We start from the raw sequence: 27988 nt of genomic DNA, 5'->3' as shown, positions 1-27988 counted from the left end.
TAGAGCATAATTTCTACACAGGAAGTGTAGGTTTAATTGTGGGGAAAATGTTACATTTTAAAAATACAGGGTCAAACAAATCTAAGTTATCATTATTATTTCCTTTAGGATTTCTTAGGGTTTTAATATGTATTCAGTGAATTTCTAAGGACTAATAGAGTCTGAAGGACTTACTGAACTTTCTTCAAGCTTGGAAAATTATTTTTATGGAAATTATTATTCTACTCAAGTTTATAGAATATTCTTTAGAAATTCTGATGATGATACATAATTTTAACCTCAGCATCTATGTACAAACATTAGTGTAAACATTTTAAAAAGTAAAAAATGCTTAGTGTTCTTTACTACCATAGCAGTGCTAAAAAATACAATTTTTTTTAAGTTGGAAATTATCATTTTCTTCCTGACACTGAAGTTACTAATAAATATTAACATTAATTAATAATAATAGTTGTTATTGCTTAATACTTTAATTCGTACTAATTCACATCAGCGAGAAATACAAATATAAAAATGAGCTTAAGTGTCAGTAAAATTGGACTTTTAACATCATAGCACAGTAAGGGACCCTTGATTATCACAAATGATGCAAATGCAAATTGTTCACTTTTTCAACCATTTTCTTCCCAGTGAGTCTACCTCCCAGTGTTTTTCTCTCAAATGCATGTTTTGTTTTGTTTTTTTCTGAACTTTTGCAGTGGGAATTCAGTTCAATTCTAACTAATTAATCATTATGTGATGTTAACTAAGAAATTTTTGTTGAAGATTTTTACAAAAAGTGATAGGCATATGAGAAAAATAGTCTTATAACTTTTGTTCTTATTTTCTGTCTTTGGGAATGGCTAAAGTATCAGTTTTGCAGTTGGGAAGAGAAAAGAGATTATGATAGGAATTCGTAGTGGAGGTCAGGGAAAGCCTGGGTCTTTGTTGATAGTATTGAGCTATGAAACGTGTTCACTTTGAACTTGCTTTTGATAATCACTTGCCATGTGATGGAAACCCCACCTAATTCCAATTTCTTGCTGATGATCAGCTGTGTTTCCTACCTGGTTGAAGAAGGTCTACAGAGAGTTAGTGTGTGTGTGTGTCCTGCATAGTCTAAGATGATTATTTTGCACACTCAGTGCAAGCAGTTTCATGCTATGTAGTCATGTTTTCTTTGAGTCTATACTTTGATCTCATACTACAAAAGACTCTGAGAACAATTGTTTTAGAAATGACAGAACAGTGTTTTCTCACCCACCATCACCACATAAAAATTTTTAAGTCAACATATTTTTTCTCAGCTGTAAACAAAGCTTAGACATACTTTTCCCATCTCCACCTGCTAAGAAAATTTAAGAGAATGTTATTTATGAAATCAAAAACATCTCTGAAAGTTGGAGAGAAGGCAGCACACTGGCATGAGTCCTTAGGACAAAAGTGTGCAAATTTGTGAATTGTTTTCCTTTTTGCTTTAAATATCCCAAAGTTGGAGGTGAACAAACTGGCAGCATGATTAAAAAGAAAGACCCAATTCTGTGCTGCCTATAAGGAACTTGCTCCAATATACACAGGTTGAAAGTGAATTAATATAAAAAAGATATAGCATGCAAAGAATAAATAAATTGCAGGAGGAGAAACTAGATTTTCACATGAAATAGACTTTGTAGAGAATAAAATAATCAGAGCTAGAGAAAATATATGATGATAAAAGGTCAATCTATGCAGAACCTATAGTAATCCTATTTGTTTATGCATGAAGCAACATAGCCCAGAAATATAAGAAGAAAAATCCCATACAACTGAAGGGATAAAGAGAGAATTTCATAAATTGGAAACTTCAAAATGCTTCTCTCAACAATTGATCGCTAGCTAGACAGAAAATCAGCAAAGATATAGCACTGAACATCATCATGCAACAGGATCTAATAAAAATTTACAGTACACTAACTCAACAACAGTAGATTATACACTGACTTCAACTGCCAACACACATATAACAAGTTCATATATTGGTTCATAAAAGAAACCTCAGCAAATTTAAAACCATACAAAATATGCTCTCAGACTGTAAAGGAATCAAACTTGAAATAAACAAGAGAAGCAAAATACTCAAACACCTGGGAATTACATAATACAATTTTAAATAATCCATAGAACAGAGGAAAATTCAATGAAAAGGAAAAGTTGTTCAACATCACTAGTCATTGAGGAAATGCAATTGAAAACTACCAGGAAATTCTGCTGTACATCTATCAGAATGGCTAAAAAATAATGCTGGTGAGATTGGATCACTCATGCATTCCTTTTGGGAACATAATATGTTATAATATTCTAGGAAATAATTTGGAAGCTTCTTACAAAACTAAAAATGTAACCACTCTATGACTCAGCAGTTGCACTCGGGCTATCATCCCAAAGAAATAAAAATTGAGGTTCACACATTGACCTGTATACAAACACGTATGTGTATATGTATAAGTGTATGTGGTTATATTTGTAGATGTATTTCTAACAATTTTACTGTAAGTAGAATAGCCCCAAACTGGAAACGATCCATGTGTTATTTAATGACTGAATAATTAAACTGTAGTGCATCCATCTGAATTTGTCTCCAGAGAGTTGTGCCTAGTGAAACTGCTAATCCAAAAAGTTTACATGGTGTAAGAATGTGTGATTAGAAAATATCTAGAAACATTTGTGAATGAAAAACTGTAGAAATGGAGAAGAGATTACTGGTTGCCAAGAATGTGTGGATGGGCCATACTATGGTTTGCATCCATCAGGGTTTCCCCAAGGTCCTATATATTGGCAGCTTGGTCCTCAACATGGGGCTACTGGCAGGTGGTGGAACCTTTAAGCAGTGGGGCCACGTGGGAGGTCACCTGGGGCTGAACCTCTAAGGGAGTCTTTTCCTCTTTGTCTTCACTTCCCAGCTGTGAGGTGAGTTTTGCCACAAGCTGTCTTACCACAGACTTCAAAACCACGAACTGACCATGAAGTGACACCTCTTAAATTGTGAGCCAAAATAAACCTTTGCTGTTTGCCAGTTGATTCCCCAGGCATTGTTATAGCAACGGAAATCTGAATAACACAAGGTAGAAACAAACTGTGTAGATATAAAATGACAACGAAGAGTAATACTTTGATAAGGGAAGTGTTGTGTATCTTGACCACATCGCCAAATCCTGACTGTAATAATGTATTATATTTCTGTAAATTGATAATATTGAGAAATTAGGGTGGGAGTATGTGGAATAATACAGATAGTATGTGGAATTTATCTGTATTATTTCTTAGAATTGTATACCAACTTGAAATTATCTCAACTGAAAATGTGATACCTTGAATTGTGAAGGCAATTATAATAATTTCTTTAAAATGGAATGTTATAAAAGATATTGTGGTTACTATAAGGATTAAAACTAGCAATTGAAATTTATAAGACTAGTTAGAATTAATATCAACTTAGCTTTAATATAAAATACAAAATTTTTTTCTACTATCCATTTCTCTTTTCCTCACCTTTTGTGTTGTTATTGGTAAAAATAACAATTTTTATATTATGTGCCAGTGAATATAGATTTATAATTTTTTGAATTTGTCATTTAAATCATATATGAAATTTAAAAAGCACTTAAGGACAAATTGTGCATTAATACTGGCTTTTGTATTTTCATATTCAGATTTATATCTAGGTATTTACATTTACTGAAATTAGTGGTTTCTTCATATGAGTCAAGATACTCTCCAGGGTTCTTTCATTTCAGCATGAAGCAATCCCTTTAGGATTGCTAGCTATTGTTTATCTTATAGGGTCTTAATTTCTCAAGTTTTGAAAGAGGACTGATGAGAAATATTGGTTGGGAGGTTGGTTTTTTTAAAATATTTTCTTCTTTAAGTACTTTAAAAATGTCATCCATTCCTTTCTGGCCTCAATGGTTTCTGATAAGAAATATGTTCTTAATATTAGCAATCCCTTGCCTATAATGAGTTGCTAATCCCTACTTTTGAGATTCTTTGTCTTTTTCTTTCAAAAATTTAATTATAATATGTCTTGGTGTGGATCTCTTTGCTCTTAACTGCAGTTCTTTAAACTTCTCGGATGCATACACTTGTGTCTTTTGTCTAATTTGGGAAGTTTCTGTTCATTATTTCTTGAAATAATCTGATAAACTCTTACTCTATTATGTTGAGGTTTTTTTTTTTTTTTGGGTGGGAGTACCTGGAATTGAACTCAGGGACACTAGACCACTGAGCCACATCCCCATTCCTATTTTGTATTTTATTTAGAGACAGGGTTTCACTGAGTTGCTTAGTGTCTCACTTTGGCTGAGGCTCACTTTGAACTCAGGATCCTCCTTTCTCAGCCTCCAGAGCTGCTGAGATTATAGGCTTGTGCCACCTATATTGATATGCTTTATGGTGTTCCCCAGATTGCCAAGACCTTATTTATTTTTCTTTGTGCATTTTTTCTTTCTGCAACTTAGGCTGGATAACCTCAATTATCTACTATTTAGATTCAATAGTAGATTGAATCTACTGTTTAGATTCAATTCTAATTAGATCTACTAATTAGATTCTACTATTTTAGATTTCTAAAATCTAGAATATACTAATTAATCCTTTTAGTGAGTTTTTATTTCAGTTATTGAAATTTTTAGCTGCATAATTAATTTTTTTGCTATAATTTCAGTCTTCTCATTGATATTACATATTATTTCATACATTACTCTCAAATTTCCTTTACCTTTCTGTGAAATATTACCTTTAGCTCTTTTAGCATATTTAAGATAATTTATTTAAAGTCTTCACATAGGAAGCCCAATATCAGTGCTTTCTTAAGGTCAGTTTCTATTGATTTAATTGCTTGGATAAGATATAATCTCTTATTTCTTTGTATCCTTTATAATTATTTTTTCAAACTGAACATTGTGGATACTATAATGTGGTAATTACAAAAGAGTCTTTCCTTTCCACATGATTTGTTCTTATTCCTTGCTCTAGATTATAGCTATTTGTTATTTGCTAAATTTTCTAAACTGTTTTTGTAAAGTCTGTATTATTCATGTTGTCTCTGAAATCTCTTTTTCTTTCATTTGTGTGATTCTGGTGTTTAAAAGAGTTTTCTCTGCATGCCAACAGGAGAGGGAGGGGGTTATGGAGTAGTGGTGTTATGGAATAGCTACACATGCCCATACACACACACACACACACACACACACACACACACACACACACAGAGAAAAGTAAGAAAAACAAGTACAAAAAAAAATTTCAGTCTTTGTTCATTGGTCTTCTGGTAGAGTACATTCCCTAAGTGCTGAGTCACACCATTTAAAAAAATGTAGTAGGCATTTACATGCATAAGTTTAGTACCAATACGTAAAATTTAAAATAGAAATAAATTAGTCAATAAATTGCTGTATTTGATGTGTATTTTATCTCACAGTAAATGCATATTATCTGAGATTCAAGTCTGAGAAACAATGTAGTAAATTAGAGTATTAACATTTTTTTAAGTTGACTGTTTCATTGTAAAGCAAGTTTCTTTTAAAAAAATATCTTTGAATCATTCTCTCTCTCCCCCTTTTTTTTTTTTTTTCTTCCTTTTGTACTAAGCCTAGTGGATCCTAGTTAGTGATTATATGCTGGTGAATGTTTAGGATTTCTGAGATCTCTTCCATGTAAGCCATGTTCCTGATATTCCACCTTAGAAATGGGCATGGCTTTCTAAGTCACCCAGTCTGCACAGTCAGACACTTTTAATTGCCCCAATTTCCCTTAAAAAATTTCTTTGCTCTGATTTCCCTTAGACATTTTCTAGTTTTTTAATTTTTTTCTTCTAAGATTTTGGTACTGTTTGCTTCAGTTATAATCTTTTGCTCCAAGTGACCATGGGGTTTTCATTTGCCTTTCAAAGTTTTCAAGGAATGCCCACTGGTTTTGCACACAGTAATTTCCAAGGTAGGTGAATCAAAGGCAAACATCTTCCCGTGTATGGTCTAATGATAACCATAAACAACAACAACAAATAAAGACTTTACCAAATGTATTTCATCATTTAAATAAGTAAATGAGCCTCTCACAATTTTCAGACAGATGAGAATGAAGAGTTGTATTCTTAGTTGTGATGTTGGTGGAAGTTAAGCACATGATTAATGGCAACTTTTGTTATTTAGTTTTAAAAGGTTATTTACTTTAAAACATTGAATATTTGATTGTCTTCTTCTAGAAAATTAAGGGCTTTGTATGTATAATATGCACATATAATTTTGGAATTTTCTGTGACTTTCATGTACATTGTATTCTGAGTGTTAACAACCACCTTCTAGAAATGTTAATATGCCATTTTTAAATGAACCATTAGAATTATCTAAATTCCCAAAGTCAAACATGTGAAAGTCAGGAATCAAACCTGAATCTTTTTTTAAAATTTTTTTTATTTGCTCTTTTTAGTTGTACATGATAGTAGAATGTATTGTGACATGTCATACAAACATGGAGTATAACTTCCCATTTTTGTGGTTGTACACGATGTGGAGTTACACTGGTCATGTATTCATACGTGAACATAGGAAAGTTATATCTGATTCATTGTCTTTCCTATTCACAACCCTCTCCCTTCCCCCCCACTTCCCCATGCCCAATCTGGTAAACCTCCCTGACGCCTGTTGTGAATCAGAATCCACAAATCTGAGAGACATTGGTTTTTGGCTTTTGGTGTTTTGGAATTGGCTTATTTCACTTAGCAGATAGTCTCCAGTTCCATCCATTTACTAGCAAATTCCATCATTTCATTCTTTTTTAAGGCTAATACTCCCTTGTGTCTATGTACCACATTTTCTTTATCCATTCTTCTGTTGAAGGACACCTAGCTTGGTTCCATAGCTTAGCTATTGTGAATTGAGCTGCTATAAACATTGATGTGGCTGCCTATAGTATTCTGACTTTAAGTTCTTTGGGTATATGCTGAGGAATGGGATAACTGGGTCAAAAGGTGGTTCCATTTCAAGTTTTCTGAGGAATCTCCACACTGCTTTACAGAGTGATTGCACCAATATGCAGTCGAACCAGCAATGTATGAGTGTACCCTTTCCCCCAAATCCTTGCCAACATTTATTGTTACTTGTATTCTTGATGACTGCCATTTTGACAGGAGTGAAATGAAATCTCAGTGTAGTCTTAATTTGCATTTCTCTAATTGCTATAGATGTTGAACTTTTTTTTACATAGTTGTTGACTAATCATATTCTTCTTTTAAGAAGTGTCTGTTTAGTTTCTTTGCCCATTTATTGATTGAGTTATTTGGTTTGGGGGGTTAATTGCTTTAAGTTCTTTATATATCCCAGAGATTAATGCTCTATCTGAAGTGCAGGTGGCAAAGATTTTTTTCACATTTTGTGACTCTTTATTCATGTTCTTGATCATTTCCTTTCCTGTTAAGAAGCATTTTACTTTGATACTATCCCATTTATTGATTCTTGATTTTACTTCTTGTGCTTTAGGAGTCTTGTTGAGCAATTCAGTTCTTAAGATGACATGCTGTAGATTTGGACCTAATTTTTCTTCTAGTAGGTGCTGGGTCTTTGACCTAATGCCTAGGTCCTTGATGCATTTTGAGTTGAGTTTTATGGAAGGTGAGAGTTAGGAGTTCAATTTCATTTTGTTATATATGGATTTCCAGTTTTCCCAGCACCATTGATTGAAGAGGCTATCTTTTCTCCAATGTATGTTTATAGTTCCTTTGTCAAGTATGAGATAGCTGTATTTATGTGAGTTCTGTGTCTTTGTTCTCTGCCACTGGTCTTCATATCTGTTTTGGTGCCAATACCATGCTGTTTTTGTTATTATAGCTCTGTAGTATAATTTAAGGTCTGGTATTGGAATAGCTCCTGCTTCACTTTTATCACTGAGGATTGCTTTGGCTACTCTGGGTCTCTTATTTTTCCAAATGAATTTCATGACTGCTTTTCCTATTTCTACAAAGAATGTCATTGGAACTTTAATAGGAATTGCCTTAAATCTGTATAGGGTTTTGGTAGTAAGGCCATTTTGACAATATTAATTCTGACTATCCAAGAACATTGGAGATCTTTCCATGTTCTAAAAGTCTTCAGTTTTTTCAGTGTTCTTCAGTTTTCTTTGTAGAGGTCTTTCACCTGTTTTGTTAGATTGATTTCCAAATCTTTTTGAAGCTATGATGAATGGGGTAGTTTTCCTAATTTCTCTTTCATTTGATTCATCACTGATGTATAGGAACACAATTGAATTATGGGTGTTAATTTTATATCCTGCTACTTTGCCAAATTCATTTGAGTTCTAGAAGTTTTTTGGTGGAGTTTTTTGGGTCTTCTAAATAGAGAAACTCATGTCGTCAGCAAATAGGGATGGTTTGAGTTCCTCATTTCCTATTCATATCTTTTAAATTTCTTTTTTCTAATTGCTCTGGCTCAAACCAGAACTTTCTTATTTATCAGGGTTTCCTTCCAATATTACATTGATATTCTTTGTCAAAAAATAGTTTGAATTAATTTTGAACTCTTATTTTGAATTACTTTCATTTTTAATGTAGATGTACATTTCTCATGTTAATTTTGAAACTGCTGGGTTAGTGATATCAATCAAACCACAGTTCAGCTAATGTAGTCTCTTTTGTGAGAATGATTTGGATTTATGTCAAGTATGTTCTCAGGTCATTTTGGTCTTCTTGAGGTAGTTGGAAATGTTTCTTTGAACAACGAAGTATTGTATATTGCTTTTCATGTATTTTTATTGATAAGTCCTTCAAAAGTTCAGTCCAGATGAACTATTCTTGAATTACTATTTAAAGTATGCTAAGGGAATGTAAAGTGTATTTGTGGTCTATTTAAAATAAATTCTAGGAATTCCACCAGATAACCAATACATAGACATTAAGATTAGATGGTAATTTTTCCCTGTGTTTGTCTGTTTTCTACAAATGCTTAACCATAAAAAAAAATTAGTACTTCAGAAATATTTGGACTGAATTTTATAGGAAATAAAACATGTGTATCTTGTAGGCATAAAATCACTAACATCCTTTATATTTTACATGGTATATATTGACTTTCCAAGAAAATGTAAAAGCCCAATCATACTATCCTTTAAACTTTCATTTCTACTTTAGTAGTTGACAACATTCTTTCCATAAGGCCTAGAGGATAAAATTATCCTATATGCAAAGTATTTGTTTATTATTATTATGAACCAATATTCTTTAAAATAATTTTTCTTATAATTTCAATATTGCTCATTATTAATTCTAAGAAATATTAATTTGTAGGCTCTGGTAGACATTATGGAAAGTCCAATTCACTAAAATTATGCAGTCATATAGGAAAAGTATATTGGTGCCTTTCCTTAGGTTATATTATTATTTTGTCACCCTCAGAAGTGAACCAGGAAGACTCCCAAAATTAAAAATTGTATAGGATCTTTTTTAAACCTATTTTATAATATTAAAATCTATAATTTACAAATTAAAAAATAAATAAATAACAAAACATACATATAATTTAATAAATTCAATACTTTTGCCTTTTTAAGCTCTTATAGATTCAAATTTTATATATTCTTCCACAAAGCTAATTAATCGAAGATTATTAGTATGATGCCTGCTTGGGTTTTGATGGGGAACAGACAATTGTGAGGACAGTGAACATGAGGTTAAGAGAATAATTATATGACCTGGGTCCACTGTGCTGAACTCCACATGCTTTCTTTTCTAAAAGGTAATTTACCTGCAGCTCTGTTTGACTTAAGACCACAGGATATGTTACATTCCTTAGCAAGCAACATGATATCTACAAAGGAAATACAGGCCAAAAATGCTGATGAAAAGCACACAAGTTATCCCGAAGGAGCGTGGGAACTTTAAAGACTCTTACACAGATCAGATTCCAGAACTCAGGGAGCAAAGATAATTTCCCCTTATCATAAAATCTGTTAAGAACGGGTTTCAACTGGAACTGATCAGCATACACCGAGGTTACCATGAATTGTCATGGCAGTGGGAACTTGAAAGTCTAATGTCATCCTGTCAGTCAAAAGTCAAGAGGCGTATTTAGGTGGGTTCTGTGCAAACTTCCCTGTGGTCCCCCATAAAACTGAATGACATGAGAGGTATCCCATCCTTCTCCCCTCTGAGAGGACCTACTCTCTCCCTTGGGATTGTCCCCCTTTTCCCTTTCATATCCCTTCTAATAAACTCATTCCTGGTTTTCTGAGTGAGATATCTGAAATCTTTCTGGTCTCATTGTAAGAATTGGGATTTGAAGTAGGTGGGACTTCATTACTGCCTCAGTTCCTCAGAAGGCCCCAGCCCTGTAGCAATATTATGGGATAAGTTTTCATGAAAAACCAAATCCTAATTCAGAGTGATCACAAGACTATATACACTGAAGAAGAAAAGGGGATTACCTAGAATTTTATTAATATCAAAACCAGTTCCTGATATTCTCTAATTTATGACTTTCAGATAAATGTAAATTGAAGAAAGAGCTTAGAGTCTAAGAAGCTGGTCTTCTTTTTCCCACCCTAAATCAAACACCAATAAAAGCACACTCTGATAAAAGAAAGAAAGCCTTGAATTCCCTCACTTTTCTAGCTATTCGAATTGGAAAACGAATAAAGTGACCCACCTGACCCCACACTGGCAGCTTCCTATATCTGACTCAGAAAGTTCAAAGGAGACAGAATGTCTCGGGACACTTTTTTTCAGATAGAGGAACCCTCACCAATAACACAGCCTACTATATGAGCACCTCCCATTTTGATACTTGAAAGTAGGAATTCTTCTTCCTTGGAATAAGTTGGGAATAGCTTCAGAAATGACCTTTATGGGGAAAGAGGGATTGCAAAAACCCTTTTCTTAATACAAGATAAGCAGATGCTCTATCTTTGGGTGATTTGGGGGAAAAGGCATTTGGAAAAAAATTGACTCCAAAAGAAGCAAACCCTATTGATTAATCAGAGCATATATATTTCCATGAATAGCAGCCCCTTAGTACATACTATAAAAATTTAGATTCATAAGTTGTAATATTAAAACTTGAGATCATAATTTCTTATAATCAGATCATGCAAAAAGACAGAGAAACCATTCCAGAATAAAATTATAAAAATTAGAGAAAATAAACCAAACTCGACAAGAAAAGAACACTGCTGTGAGAAGAAAGCATGATCACAGAAACAATATAATTTATTTATTTATTTGTTTGGTACTGGGGATTGAACCCAGGAATGCTTAATCAGTGAGACACATCCTCAGCCCTTTTTAATTTTTTATTTTTAGACAGAGTCTCTGCCAAGTTGCTGAGGCTTGCTTTGAATTTTCGATCCTCCTGCCTCAACCTCTTAAGCCACTGGAATTATAGGTGTGCACCACTGAGTCTGGCTAATATAAATAAATTTTATGCAGAAAATATATTTAGAAATTATGATTAAAATGGTTAATATATTATCCCGCAAAAGCAATGAGAAATGAAAATGGGTAACACTTAAACATTTACAGATAATTTTGAAATGATCCCACCATTATCTAGAAACAAAATTTAACTTCTTATTAATGAATCAAATTTTATTGAAACTAACATATAGTCTTATTTTTTCATTATATAAGAAAGGAATGGAATACTGCTATCTAATTTTAAGTGGGGGAATATAACTACTTACAAAATATTTATTTAGCCAAATTTTTTTATAAGCAAGAGTCATAAGGTATATACACAGTACTTCAAAAAATAATAGTCATTCAGATGTATTACAGCAGACTGAGAAATAAATCAAACTAAAGAAGTCTCATGTAGTTAAGTGATAGTCTTAGAAAACATATGCTAAGGGGTGCATGCCTATAATCCCAGCAGCTCTGGAGGCTGAGACAAGAGGCTTGAGAGTTCAGAGTCAGCCTCAGCTAAAGCAAGGCACTAAGGAACTCAGTGAGAACTTGTTTCTAAATAAAATACAGAATAGGGTTGAAGATGTGGCTCAGTGGTCAAGTGCCCCTGAGTTCAATCCCCAGTACACAAAAACAAAGAAGCAAAATAGCATATGTTTGGAAACTATGCCTTAGAATTACATCCAGGTAATTTTTGTTGACATGGTTTAGGCGACTTAGCATGTCAAAAACTATTTCATAATATTAGAAAGCAAATAAAGGAAATTTTTCCTGAGAAATTGAAAAAAAAAATAAGGAAAACATTGAAATAAATCTTATAATTTTGGTTTGGAGTCTCAGGTATTAATATAAACTCATGTGATTTTTGATATATATATATAGTGTATATGTATACTGAAAGAATGGACATTTTTTTAAGCTGTCTGAGGTTACCCTCCCAGTTATCTTAACTCCCTAAGGTCACCCTCCCAGTCATCTCAACTCCCTAAGGTCACCCTCCCAGGAATGGAAACAAAGCCCTTAAAGCTGTTCCAAGAAACAGCCCCAAACAGAGAATAAAAGGATAAATTGAGCCAGATAGCCAGATAGTGATCAAACAGAATGATTACCAGAAACTATTGACCAGAATCTACGCCCTATTGTAAAACATTGTGAAACATGTTGTATGTTATCAGCAAACCCAGACCCCCCTTTGAAATTTCCCGGCAGCTTTGTCCCCCCTTTTCCCCCTTTCATGTGTGACTCCTCCCGATGTGTGGTTTCTGCCTTTATAAACCTACAAGATTTTCTGCTAGGGACTCGACTCCTCGAGTAGGGTCCCAGCGCGCTGGAATAAACACCTCTTGCGGTTTGCATCAAGTGACGCCTCCTGTGGTTGATTGGGGTTGCCGTCCATCCATGGGACAGAGTTGGGGTTTCCTTTTTTGGGGGCCTTACATTTGGGGGCTCGTCCGGGATAAGACGGCGCCCCCTCATCCGCGGAGTCGACCTTGGAGGTAAGAAGGGGTACCCCGAAGTTGTCTGTCTTTGTCTTGTGTTTTGTTAGTTGGTCTGGTTCTGTGAGCGCGCTTTCGGTTTCGGTGGCAGCCGTTCGGTGACTCGTGAGAGGGGCCGGACAGTGGCCGGTAGACGTGCCTGGGGGCCACAGGTTGCAGCCCTGGGGGACGCCCTAAGGGTGGAAGGAGAGCCAGGGACTCCTGGTAGTCTCTGTCGGTAAGGGCGCTGATGGGGTTCAATTGGTGGATCAGAGATTGGCGCCCGTCTGTATCTGGTTCTGTTGTGTGTTTGTGGCGGAGGTGGAGGAAGGGTTGGAACAACTGCGGGGTTCTCGGCCCGGGCTACTCTCGGGTGGACCCCAAAGGTTCCTTCTCTGGACTCCCCCTCCCGACAGCCCTGAAGGGTAACTTAGCAAAGTAGCTTCAGTCTCAAAAGTAATGAAAAATAAGGTCTCATAATTTTAACATCCAACCTGTCTGGATGAGATGGCTAAAATGCCTTAGACACAAAGTTTCTGTTAAAACCTGTTAGATCCTTCCAGATCTCAGTCAAGGCTTACATTGAAATACAAATAAAAGAAGCCTAAAGGCTCAGTAGGAGACCAGTCTCAAACCCAGGGAAAGAAAAGGTAAAAAGAGTCTTTAAAACTCCAGCAAAGTAAATTTTATGGTACTTTACTAAAGTAATTAACGGCCGTATGATTTTTTTTTCCAGGACTCTTGGTTTTTTTAATTATATGTTTTTTTGAGCTCATGATTTTTTTGACCAGTTCTATTTTTTATTCAACTAGAGTTTTTGAACATCTGTTACACTGCAATGGAGATTCACCTATAAAGTTACAAGGGCTTGATTTTGTGTTATTTGTATGTTGTGCTGTCTGATGTCATGTTTTGTCTGTATCAAAACTGAGCGCTCCTAAAATTAAGATTTAAAAATGGATCCAGATACTTTTAATTCACGTGATTTAAAAAGGTTCAAATTTGGTAAACTAATAAAAGCAAAATGTCTTTGAAAATAACTCACAAGTCTCTAGGTGGTCAAGCTAATAAAATATTGATGTTAATAAAGTGTCTAGTATCAACTGTTTCTAGGACTTTTCTTCAACAGGAAAGAGACAGCAAATACTGTACAGGACACTTGTCTGATATCTTGGTTTTTACAGAATAAGTGAATTAGAGTTAACATGTATGGGATTACTCTAATGTGTTTGTAGAGACATCTGATTAATTTACAAAGTTAAAATGCTAATTGTTAAATAACATCGAGTACTTTTAACTCCTTGAATTCCATGGGGTATCATACTTAAACATTATTGGTGTTTTCATAGGTTGGTAAATAAAAGGGTTTAAACTTGCTTTGTGTCATCACTAAACTAAAAACAAAGTTACTAAGAGTTATGTCCTAACAAGTGCAATTCTATATACAAAGGGTCCCAAAAGTTTCAACTGTGTTTCAGTTAGAGTACTATAAACAACAGAATATTTAATCTTATTAAAATAGAGTGATTTATCTAAATTCAGAAATTTCATAAGAGTTGTTTCAGAATGTGAACAAAAAGGGGTCAACAAATAGGAAAGAGAAAATAAAAGATTCTGGGTATGGAAATATATTTAGTAAAAGGAAAAAGGAAATGTTTCTGGGTAAGAAAGTGCTTGTGTGATGAAATACATGAGGGTCTAAGTAAGTGCTAAGAAAGTCTGTGTAAGTAAAGGGCAAGTTTCAACAAGTTTGTGTGTAACTAAGTTGGTTATATGTATGTGAGACAGCTAAAACTATTGAAGGTTTTTCCTAAGGTGAAATACTAACGTTCTGATATAAACCAAAGTTTAATCTATATGGTAGAATGACATGGTAAAATGACAAGGATTTGAAACACTAATTTACTCTTAACTTTGTGTCTATTAAGTTTTATTCTTTAGAACAATTAGTCTTAAAAATTGGGGTGTATACAATTATGATTAAACAACTATTATAGAGTATTGTACTTTGTTACAGAGTATACATTTCTCTTTAAAAACTCAATTTGGTAAGATAAAAGTGTCAAGGTATTTGTGAAATGGTCACTAGTTGTATATTAAATGTGTTCATATTTTTCAGGACCACAAGTTTTTAAAGCAACTAATTTATTAAGCTCTGCTATCCTCCAGATTAAACTTGTCTGTAATGGTAATCTTAATCTTATAAAGAGTAAATTTTATTGGGGATTTATTTCTATCATTTAATGTTCTATTATAGGACCTGCTATCAATAGGGTATGTGTAAAATTTGTTACTTTTTACACTGGGATAAAGAATTTCAAATGTAAATGTATTTCTAAACATTAGAGTCTGATTGTTTAAAGGTTAATATTGTGAAACATGAAAGAAACATGAAAACATTTTGCCATTTAATCACAAAAGGAAAGTTAAAAGCTCTCTCAGTGCAGGCCATTTAGCTCATCTCGTACGTAGAGTTCCTGACTCTCAAGCGGGAGGCCTGGGTTCGAGTCCCAGCACTCTCGGATTGTGGAAATAACAAAAGTTCTTTCAGCCTTTCTTTGATTCATGTTTTAGATACTATGTTAAATTGTGTTAATTATAAAGTTTATATAGACTCAGGAAACAGTATATGTAAACTACTTAATGATATTTAAGGAAGAAGCAAAGATCAACATCAGAATTAGAACACTTAAGATCTGTAAAGAGCCCTGCCTTACCTGAGATAAGGCTCTGCCTCCCACCTTACTGCATGTTAGAGTGACTCCAAAATAAGCCAGACTTCAGCTTATTTAAAGTTATAGTCAAAAGATTGGTTCTTGTTGTAAAAGTACTGTGATCTCAAATAGGGGATAGAATATAGTTCTCAATCAAAATTCAAGATAGCTATTATACAAGCTGAATATATTTTTACTCTTGCTAATTTCATTTTGTAAAACTGTTACCTGTTAATGTTTTGCAGAAGTAGCTGCTTCAAGAATATACAACCTAGGTAACTTGTGATAATAAGCCATCACCTATAGAATAGATAGTGGTAACTTCCAGTACTAATGCAGACTCCAGTTAGATAAAAGGGTAAATAACTGTAAAGTTATGGACATTAAAGTTAAAGCCCATTACTCTTAATTTATGACTGGTGAGACTGGCTTGCTGGATAATTAAGATCAAACTTAGAAATTGGAGTTAAATACAGAGGTCAAGAAAAGTCCATATTTGGGTCTTGCCCTCAACATTAGCCTGAACCCAGGGAATAAGAGAACTTCTCTAAGGAGCGTTGCAACTCTGGGTCACACAACCTCCTGATCAAGGAGATTGTTGACTAGAGGATGAAAAATCATCCAGTGCATCTGCTGCAGAGGAGGGTCATGGAAAAGGGGAAACATCCCTTGATGTTTCTAAAGGAAGTCACCCCATCAAGAGACCCTGCCTAACCAAAGTCACTGGTGGAGCTAAGGAGCCGCTCTTAAGTTCTGTACGAGTGACCCCTGTGGGACTCAGCTGACTCTTTAACAAGACAGGAACCAGGTCAATTTGACCAGCTTGATCTTAGACACCCAGCAAAACAGTTAAAACCAAAGTATAGCCATTCTTGGGCATTTAAAGGAAATAATAGTTAAATGTAACTTTAGATGTAGCCTGATAACTATCAGAGAAACTGCCAGAGTCAGAAGTTTTTAGTCAGTTTAAGGCCTGCAGACCTTCCTAAGCTACACAGGTAGACTTAATCTATGTTTGCCAGTATGATTATCTATATCTAAGTAACAAAAGTATAGAGATCTCTAGTAAACACAGGTTATACCAATAAAGGGATATTTTACAAAATCAGATGACATTAAGTAGCTTAACTATATTTTTTGGGGACATCTATGGCAATGTTAAAGTCCCCAAATAAAGGCCTTGTCCTCTCCAGCGTTTGCTAGGCCTAGTTATGGGAACAATTTCTCAGTTCTTCCACCTCCTGGTGAGAGATTAACTTCTGTCATTTTCATGATACTCAGTGGCATATTTCAGATGCTGCAACATTTACTTTGTGCTAATCTCATTTCAGTACTCATGTCTTTTTGTTCTTCTATCATAGAAGCAGCCACCCCCAGATGACTTTACAACCTGCTCTTCCCCAACCAGGCTTCTTCCTGGGACCCCTTGATTGACCTGATTTTTTAAAAAGAAGGAACTCCAAACTGCTTGCCCCTCGCTGCCCCCATTCAGCTTCGAAGAAGCCAGAATGACCGACGCCCCTTTTCATTTCCTTAACAAGCAGTTATGGGTTCCTAAAGCTAAAGGGGGGAATGAAGCCAGAATTGGGAATAGGTAGTTAGTGTAGAAATAGGGGATCGGGTCAAATCGAGGAAATGAAGCCATGAGGTCATCTGCCTCTGCAAGTTGGAGACTGCCCCTGGAAGAATGGAATGTCAAGGATCTCCGGAGGCCATTGATTACCAAATTTACCTGCCTTTATCAAGGACTGTTTATCAAGGACTGCAAACAAGGGGCTGCTAATGGGTGGCCCGCCCCCTCAGCTCTTGCCTGCCTGAAATCACCTAGTCACCTTCATCAGGGAAAGAATAAGTGCTGTACAGGTACTAATGCTCAGGCAATAATACCAGTCCCTCCGCCAAGGAAATAGCTTTGGAGAAGAGTATATAGAGACAGAAGTTCCATGATTAGAACTTACCAGAAAAGAAAATGGGGAAATGAAAGAATGGACATTTTTTTAAGCTGTCTGAGGTTACCCTCCCAGTTATCTTAACTCCCTAAGGTCACCCTCCCAGTCATCTCAACTCCCTAAGGTCACCCTCCCAGGAATGGAAACAAAGCCCTTAAAGCTGTTCCAAGAAACAGCCCCAAACAGAGAATAAAAGGATAAATTGAGCCAGATAGCCAGATAGTGATCAAACAGAATGATTACCAGAAACTATTGACCAGAATCTACGCCCTATTGTAAAACATTGTGAAACATGTTGTATGTTATCAGCAAACCCAGACCCCCCTTTGAAATTTCCCGGCAGCTTTGTCCCCCCTTTTCCCCCTTTCATGTGTGACTCCTCCCGATGTGTGGTTTCTGCCTTTATAAACCTACAAGATTTTCTGCTAGGGACTCGACTCCTCGAGTAGGGTCCCAGCGCGCTGGAATAAACACCTCTTGCGGTTTGCATCAAGTGACGCCTCCTGTGGTTGATTGGGGTTGCCGTCCATCCATGGGACAGAGTTGGGGTTTCCTTTTTTGGGGGCCTTACAATACATACATATATATTCTGTGTATATATGTGTGTGTGCATACGTATACTCACACACATATAAACACACATACATGCCAAGAAAAATAAACACTTAAATAGATATATGTGTATATATGAAGTAGAATACATATACATAGTACCTCACACTGAACATTAAGAAAGTCTAGAAGCAGCCATGCTCCAGGAACAATGAGCACACTCAGCACCCATATATTTATAAATATATTTGGAGACAGTAAAGCTGATCAATTAGCCATGTAATTTCTAGACTAGATTTTATCTTTTTTCTATTTTTAATAGATTTAGGTTTATTTTCAATTTCTTGATTTTTTTCCCCCATAGTTAATAGAATATTTAAACTTGTGCAGTAAGAATTGAGATTTTTACAGTAAGGATATGAGAAGTTTGAATTTAAAAATTCTCTTAACCTTTTTTTTAGCATATCTGAAATAGATTAGATAAGTGCAAAGTAGCAGAAAAATATAGCATTCATGTACAATTTAAATGAAGTCACATGCAATGATTTAATTTAAATTTAATAAGCTAGTTATTGCAGGTTAATTAAATGCCAGTTGATGATTAAAAGCATATTTATTTAGATTAACAGCTATTAAATGATCTTATCACACCTTTTATGGTTAATTTTGGTTTAACCATATTTTAAATTAAATCTTCATTTTATGCTCACTTTTGATTGAATTGTTGCCTTTAAAATTTAACTTTAAAATTTTTCCTTTTCTTAACAGTCTTTGTAAATGAATTTGTTATTATTTAAAAAAAATTTACTATAAAGCAAAATAACACAGAGACAGTTAAAAGGATCAACAGACAATTAAAGTAAGGTGAAGTGAAAATAAGCAGGTTAATTAAGCAAATTAATTTTTCAATAGAGCCTGCTCACTTTTAATTAATGCTTTTTTAATTATAAAATTCTCATAAACCTCACATACTAGCACATTTTTAAATAATAATAATAATAAACATTCATTATAAACATTTAGGCAAATTTTTAAGTGTTAAAAAAAAAACTTATTTAAACTTCAATACAAACCATGATTTAGATATTATCTTTTTCTTCTTTCTCATTTTTAGTTTTTGCATTAGGAAACTCAGGCACATACAGATTAAGCACAGATTCAAAAGAATAACTAGGAATTGACAAATCCATGGTCATTTGTCACCAAATCTCAGGTTTTTAAACAAGTACGTTATATTTCCAATCTATAATCAAAATGATCTTGCTGAGAATTATTACTTTTTAATTTTTAATTTTAAATTGATTCTTAGGTATATTTATGGAATACAAAGTATTATTATATTCAGGAATATAATATGGAATAATTAAATCAAGCTAATTAAAAATATATCCACCACCACAAATGCCTATTATTTGGGTGTAAATTTTTAAGTTTGCTTTCAGCAATTTTGAAATGTATTATTGTATACTATATTATTGTATACATTATTGTATATACTATTAGGCACACTGTGCAAGAGATATCAATAAAAAAATACAAATTTCTCCTGATTAACTGGAAATTTGTGGCCTTTAACCATCATCTCACCATTTCTCCCCATCCCTCAGCCTCTGGTAACCACCATTCTACTCTTTGCTTCTTTGAGTTCAATTGTTTTAGATTTCATATGCAAGTGCAATTATGTGGTGTTTGTCTTTCTGTGCCTGGGTTATTTCACTTAGCATAATTTTCTCCAATTCCATCTATACTGTCTCAAATGACAATACTTCTTTGTAATGACTTGATAGTACTCCATTGTAGATATGAACTATACTCTGTCTATTCATCTGGTGATGGACACTTAGGCTGATTCCATAACTTGTCTATTGTGAATGGTGCCACAATGTACTTGGGAGAGTAGCCAGACATCTCTTCAGTGCACTAACCTCAAATTGTCTGGGTAAATACACAGAAGTGGGATTGTTGGATCGTATGGAAATTCTAGCTGTATTTATGTATTTACTTCATGGAAATTCTGCACTGTTTTACACAATGGTGCTACTAGTTTAAACTCCCAGCAGCAGTCCCTGAGTGTTCTCTTTTCCCCACAGCATCGATAACACTTGGTTCTCGTTCATCTTTCTGATAATAGTCACCCTAAGAAGTGTGAGGGGATACATCATTATGATCTCAATTTGCATTTTTCAAAGGATTGGTAATGTTGAAATCATTTTCATATATCTTTTGCCATTTTTATATCTTTTTCTGAGAAATGTCTATTTAGGTCCATTATCCATTTTTAGTGAGCTTCCTTTTTCCTGCTACTTAGTTGAGTTTTCCTTATATTTTTTAGGGTATTAACTCCTTAGGGAATGTATGGCTTGCACTTATTTTATCATTCTGTGCATCATCTCTTCACACTGTTCTTTCCTTTGATGTGCAGAAGTCTTTTGCTTTGTCTTTTAATTGATGTAATCCCATTTGCCAATTTTTGTTTTTGTTTTCTCACTTTTGAGGTAAAATCTAAAAAATATCACCCAGACCAAAGTCATGTGGATTTTTCCTCCATGTTTTCTTCTAGTGGTTAGATGGGTTCAGGTCTTATATTTAAGTCCTTAATCCATTTCAGTTTATTTTTGGATATACTGTGAAATAAGGATATAATTTCATACTGTTCCATGTGGCCATTCAGTTTACCAACATCATCTGCTGAAGAGATGTCCTCTTCCCACTGAGGTAAAAACTGTTAAGGAAAAACAGCTGCCAACAGTGACTTGACCAACGGCTTTGAAAAATGAAGAAGTCAGAGTTTGAGATCAGCTCCTCACAAAAGGACAATGTGCTTTGGATTAAATGAAAAACCTCAGGAAGCAGTTGATACTGATGAAATTTGGAAAACAGATGTTAAGAAATTCAAATGTGTAAAAAGAGTACATTGGACTTTATATCTAACGAAGACATTATCTAAGATGGGCAAGGAAAAATCTGCTTTATAATTTTTTCTTTGTGATAACTTAGAAAATGCTGAAAGTGTTATCAGGAAAGAAATTCTGAAAGCTCTCAGGCACTTTGATAACTGGAAAATTGCTTCTCCCAAACTAAAAATATCTGACCTAAGAGTTTGAAGAAAATTTCACTGATGAGGTGAAGCAAAGAATGATTGTGAAATGGCTGTGATGGAGAAGAAGTGAATGAAAAGGAGTTTCTGTGGAAAAGGGAAGTCTTTAACCCTTTCCTTCTCCTCTTCTGTGAGCACAGGCAAAGAGATGTAGTATTTTTCCAATCTGTCTACTTCCATTTTGTGAAATTTTTCTCCACTTAGAAGATAGAATGTCACCTCCTCACTTCCCTGATTTATCCAGATAGCAATTTAATATCATGTATAGTATCATTAAATTGTCTAGATCTGATTCTAACCGAGCCATGTAACAGCTGCATGGCATTTTTTTTTTTCAATTTATACACTCTGATCTCAGTTTACTTATTAGACTTATTAGGAAATGGTGACAATAAGAGTATCTCTGTAGTAGAGATTTTATAAGGCAAAAAAGAAACGAAAACGGTTACAACTTTTAAAGAGCACATTAATATTTGAAAAGTGGTTATTGAGTAGATATTAGAATTTTAAAGTTGATTTTAATTTGATACTTTTATGCATAAATGTTCATTGTTTTTATTCACAAAACTGAATTATTGCAATTTAAATTGATAAGACAATCACTTTCCATCACTCCACTAAAATCATTCATTTACATCAAGAAAACAGCACACTAAATTAATAAAATTAAATGTGTATTTTCCTTTTTCTAGTCAAGGCTTATGCAGTTTTGAGACACAAGTCCCTAAATGTGACCAATAACCCAGCCATCTCATAGACCCAGGCACAGGGCAATCAAATTTTTTTGACTTGTACTATTATTGGACGTGGAAAAAATTAAACACTTCTAAAATCTAGATTTTGCTTTTGGATTAAAATGGATTTTATAGTTTATAAGTTCTCTGTCTTCATCACACAGAAAGAAGTCTTGTTTCTGTGTTTTATCTACTTGGATTACTCTAACCAGTTTTTATTCAAAGCGGTCTGTTTTTATCCTACTATTTGTACCCCAATAATGTAATAAAAATTAACATTTGCCTAAACGCAATGCAAGTAATGTGAAAATTAAGTTAACTAAAATAGTTGATTAACAGTTGTAAGCATAAGTATACAGTGCCGCATTCAATAAAAGTAAAAAACGCTGCATTTAAATTTGTATCCTCTTTGTAAAGACATATAATAATGTTTCATTTATTAGAGCACTGTAACACGTAGTAGGATTCTTTATTCCACTTTTTCAAAAGTCAGAACTTCTAGTTCAAAGAACATTTGATATCTTAGTCTTGATTTTCCATCCCTTGTGAACTCCCACCTCCAGTTTTCTTGGTCGAACTTGGTTAATGAAATTTGCACATGAGCTGATGCAATTTTTTTCTGTATTGTAAACAAAATTCATTGTAACAGTAACTATTGTGAACAGTTTCTTTTGAAAAACAATAGAAATAATTGTCATTGAATCTGGCTTATGAATAATTGCATTTTTCAAATTTATGGTTGGATTATTATTTGGCTTTCTATAGTATGTAAGTGAAAAGTTAAGACAATATTCCGTTCCTCCACTGAGTTTAATCTTCTATGTAACAACTCCTCCCCCAATCCTGTTTTTTCCTTTTTTTTTTTTTTTTTCACATAAATGAACAGCATTGTTTGGCCCAAACATATTTTTCTACTTTGGTATTGTTTGTTCACAGTATGAGAGAAGGGTATTAAAGATAAGGCTGTGTGGGAAAGTGATCCCTTGGCGGATTATCAGTGGGTTTGCTTGTGAACCTGATCTGGAATGAATCATAGGAGCCATTTCAGCATTGACTATCCCAGATATGGTAGAAATAAATATTTTGAAAGAGTAGTAAAACGAAAATTGAAATTTGTTCCCACGTTAAACCACTAACACCCAATCCCCATGTCCATGTACCATTTTATTTTCAGTCAAAATTTTTGTCAGTGCAATTACTGAAGCAACCTGTCTTTATGGAACAGAACTTTCGTGTGAAAGAAACCACAATTGCATACACAATTGTTCACTATTTTTAAATGGGGTTTCAATATTAGTTTAAGAGAACTTCCACAGTTATGAGTATTTTGATATTTAAATTATCTTCACCTTGATATTTAAGATTTTCCCAATTTATAGGCAAGATTATGGGACACAAGGATGCCCAGCGGCTTTTCTCAAAATGAATATGAGTTTGTAGCAACACTTGGGCATCACTGGAAATGCAATGAACTTCTAGAGGTGTGTGTATTATTTCTTTATAATAATCAGTTTTATTTATTTTTAATTTTTTTTTCTTTTTAGAAGCAGGACATTTGTATTCCACTCTTCTCTCTCTCTCTCTCTCTCTCTCTCTCTCTCTCTCTCTCTCTCTCTCTCTCAGTTCTGGAGATTGAATTCAGGTTCTCCAAACACACATTTTACCACGGAGCTACCCGTCCAGCCTGTATTTGCCATTTCATTCATTTCATTAAAAGGTAATTGGTATTGATTACTTGATTTACTAAGGGGCGTTTATCTGAATGATGGAATTTCTAATAAATACTAAGTCATATTAAGTTATATTACTTAATATAAATCTCAAGCATGTGGCCCTTCCAAGGATACTTTAAAACAATCTAATAGAAGTAAACTAGACCAGGATACAGAGAGGAACTGAGAATAATTCTACAAAACCAGGTACTCAAATTATGATACAACCATATATAGAATGTATAATAATGTATACATAAAGTATTGAATGTCTGGTGCTGTATGGTTTATGAAATGATTAACTAATTACATTTGTGTCTATATCTGGGAGGAGGTGCATTAAGGGACAAGCAGAGAAAAGACACTATGAAGTACCATGCAACTGTAATAAATAAAGGTTAGCATATCTATCTATCTATTGATATATCTATCTATCCATGTCAAGGTTAGGGGACTTTAACACATTTAAACTGAATGAAAAAAATAAGAAACATAATGCAGTATAAAAATATGTATATAGTTAAAACATTACACGTTTTATAAGAATGTATACAAACAGAATGATATATATTAAGAATGTAAGAATGTTGCTCTTGGTAAGAAGGGAGTGGGACATGGAAATGGGGATTAAAGGAACAAACCAATGATAAATTGCGGAATCCTGCACCATGACACAGAAAATACATCCTACGAAAATTAATGAGATGAAATATCTAATTGAACAATCAATAATGTGAAAAGAGAGCCCACAGAGTGAGAGAAAATCTTTTCCACACACATATCAGACAGAGCACTAATCTCCAAAGTTTATAAAGAATTTAAAAACTATACACCAAAAATACAAAGAACCAATCAATAAATGGGCTAAGGAACTGGGCAGACACTTCACAGAAGAAGACATACAAGTGATCAACAAATATATGAAAAAGTGCTCATCATCTCTAGTAATAAGAGAAATGCAAATTAAAACCACCCTAAGAGTTCATCTCACTCCAATTAGAATGGCTACTATCAAGAACACAAGCAATAATAAGTGTTGTCGTGGATGTGGGGAAAAAGGAACACTCATACATTGTTGGTGGAGTCATAAATTGGTGCAGCCACTCTGGGAAGCAGTATGGAGATTCCTCAGAAAACTTGGAATGGACCCACCATTTGACCCAGCTATCCCACTGCTTGGTTTATACTCAAAGGACTTAAAATCAGCATAGTACAGTGATATAGTCACATCAATGTTCATAGCTGCTTAATTCACAATAGCTAGATTGTGGAACCAACCAAGATGCCCTTCAATTGCTGAATGGATAAAGAAACTGTGGTATATATACACAATGGAATATTACTCAGCCATAAAGAAGAAAAAATTATGGCATTTGCTGGTAAATGGATGAAGTTGGAAAATATCATGCTAAGTGAAATAGGCCAAGCCTAAAAATCTAAACCTGAATGTTTTCTTTGATAAGTGGATGATGATACATAACGAGGGAGGTGGCAGGTTTGGCGGGGAGAAGAGAATGAATGAAGGAAAATGGGGCAGGAGGGGTGGGAGAAGGAAAGATAGTAAAATGAGACAGACAGTATTACCCTATGTATATGTATGATTACATGAATGGTGTGAATCTACATTGTGTACAACCAGAGAAATAAAAAGTCGTACCCCATTGGTGTACAATGAATCAAAATGCAGTCTGTAAAAATTTAAAAAAAAATAAATTAAAAAGGAAAAACATGCAATGAGATTATTAATATTTATTCACTAAGTGCAATTCCAATGGATTAAGAAATAAAGGGCAATAAGTTAAAAGAAATAAGAGAAATTAAGAATAGTAGAAAATTTTTACAATAAGGTATAAATGAGTTTCATTAAAAAACAAATTCATCCAAACAATTACTGGTTGAGTTTCTATTTTTCTACACATGAGAGAAAAGTTAATCAAAATGATGAAAACTTTGCCCTAATTGTTAAATCAAATTATGTTTCAAATTGTTTGTATAATATAATGTTAATGAAGGAAAAAAATTCTGTACCTCAGAGCAAAATATCAGGATATTCAATATAATAAATTGCTAAATTTTATTTTCATTTTCCTTTGAAGAGATTTTTATTATAATATTATAAATACTTATTTTTTGAAGTCAGAGAAAGCAAATCATATATTGATTAAATGTGATAATAAAGCAAAATTATAAGTATAAAATATAGAAATTTGGGTTTAAGAAAATAAAAATAAATTGTACTTCATAGGAGAGTATATAAGTAATCAAACATTAAAATATTTAAATAATTATAAAACAGCCTTTAAAATGTGTGAAGTTTACTTACCACTTTTAACAGAGTACTCCAGAATGCATCCTGTTTTATAATCACTAGAGAAACAGATCAGTTTAGTTCAAACACTGGTTTTTGGTGCTTACTATGTGTGTAAACTTAGTTAATTTACTTATTTTCTGCACTCAATATTAATCTTTTGGAAAGCAGGTATTATATTTGTACCTATTTCATAGAATGATCAAAATTACTAAATGAAATATATAAAGTACTTAAAGTGATTCTAACTTCCAATAAATTACAGCTATTATTATCTTACAGAGTATTTTATAGGAGTTTATAAAATGGTCTTGGAAAATTAAGATAACAGAAATGAGAACATGAAATATATTTTACACCTAAAATTCTTAATCAATTATATTCAGAAAGGTGGGTAAATATTTGCTTGATAATCTCAATTTTCTCAGAAATGTTTATAATATATTAATGTTTATTGCATTATTTATATTGAAATTAAGTAATATTCTTTATTTTTTTCCTGCTTGGATGGTCAGCATTACATAATGTAATAATTTAATTTCTTTCAGGAGTGTTTGTACCTTTTTGTAAACATGTTACAAAACCCTATCACAAGATTATACAATTTAATTAGGGACATAAAATTTTTGCTAACTACTCATTTGATCATGCTGGTTTTGTTTAACTTGAAGCTGATTTGGGTATTTTTTCTGAGGATGGGTTATAAAGATAGTGGTTGATATCAACCTATGAACTGTTATCACTGAGATAACGAAGAGCCAGCACTAGGGTACACACACATTTAGGATTCCATTGATACTTACAGTGTGGATTTTTCAACTTCATATTCTGGATTTGAATTGAGGACCTAGGAAATATCATTAAATTCGAATAAATGTCCTCACTCTTAGAGCTATCCCTATACTTACATTTACATAACTGACCTCTTTGCTATTCTGGCAATATGTAGGAATATAAAAATTATACTACTTTTTTGTTCATTGTTTTTTTCTTCTACTTTAATTGCTGGCAGGATTTTTGAGGAGGATGCTAAGTTTAAAATTTCTTTCTAGATACATAAAAGGCCTTGATAAAATGGAATTTAATTAATATACAAATATGGTTAAATTAGTACACAAATATGAAAAACTCCAAAATGTTTTCTTTATTCTTGCTCTATTTTGATTTTTTAAATAACCATTCAGAGAAGGGAACATGTTGCCTAATGCCGAGCATTGATTATAGAAAGTTGTTTTGCATTTGACCTGCTCTAAACAAGAGTTCATTAACCTCCATGCTTAATGTGGGTCATTCTATCTGCCTCAAAAAGGAAATCTATAGTTTTTTAAAGCAATAGAAATCCTGATTCCTGGAACAACAATAATGGCTGAGCCTTGTAAGTTCTCTTATTGTTAAATGAACTTGTAAATGGATGACATTGAAGAGGATTCATTCCCAAAAGGAGTTAAGTGACGAAAGACGAGCAATGGAGCTAGCTAGACAAGACAAATATGAAAGGCTTTAAGTGTTAGGGGTCACAGAATTTAGCACTGCTCTATTGGTACAATCACAAGAGCAGATTTTTTAATGTATTCTTAAAGTAATTTGGGATAAGGACTCTGAAGCATAGGGCTTTGAGTCACATCCTGGTACTTATAATTTCTTAAATGTATGACCTGTGTAACCTATCTGTGATTTAGTTTTCTCAACTGTCATATTACCTGTCTGAGAGTTTTTGAGTATTAAATAATTTGATATGTATAAAGCAATTATAAGAGGCTTGCTCCATAGTAAGTGCTCTGACAGCTTTGAACACTGGTATGGTCATTCTTGTTCTACATTTAGAGACTACTTTCAAACTATGGAATTCTTTGGGCACTGGAACACATGGGTGAAGAGAACTGTTAATTTTCTTATTCTTCAGATTGTTGATCTACCCTGTCTCCTGATAATCTTGGTAAAGATCACATCTGCAGCACTCTTGAGATAATTCTAGAATGGAATTTGCAGTCCAGAAGCTATAAGATAGTTTCCATGTTTTGATATCCTGTTTTACATTTGCAGTGA

The sequence above is a fragment of the Sciurus vulgaris genome (genome assembly GCF_902686455.1).
Source record: "Sciurus vulgaris genome assembly, chromosome: 4".
Lineage (NCBI taxonomy): Eukaryota > Metazoa > Chordata > Mammalia > Rodentia > Sciuridae > Sciurus > Sciurus vulgaris.
This window is presented reverse-complemented; position numbering follows the sequence as displayed.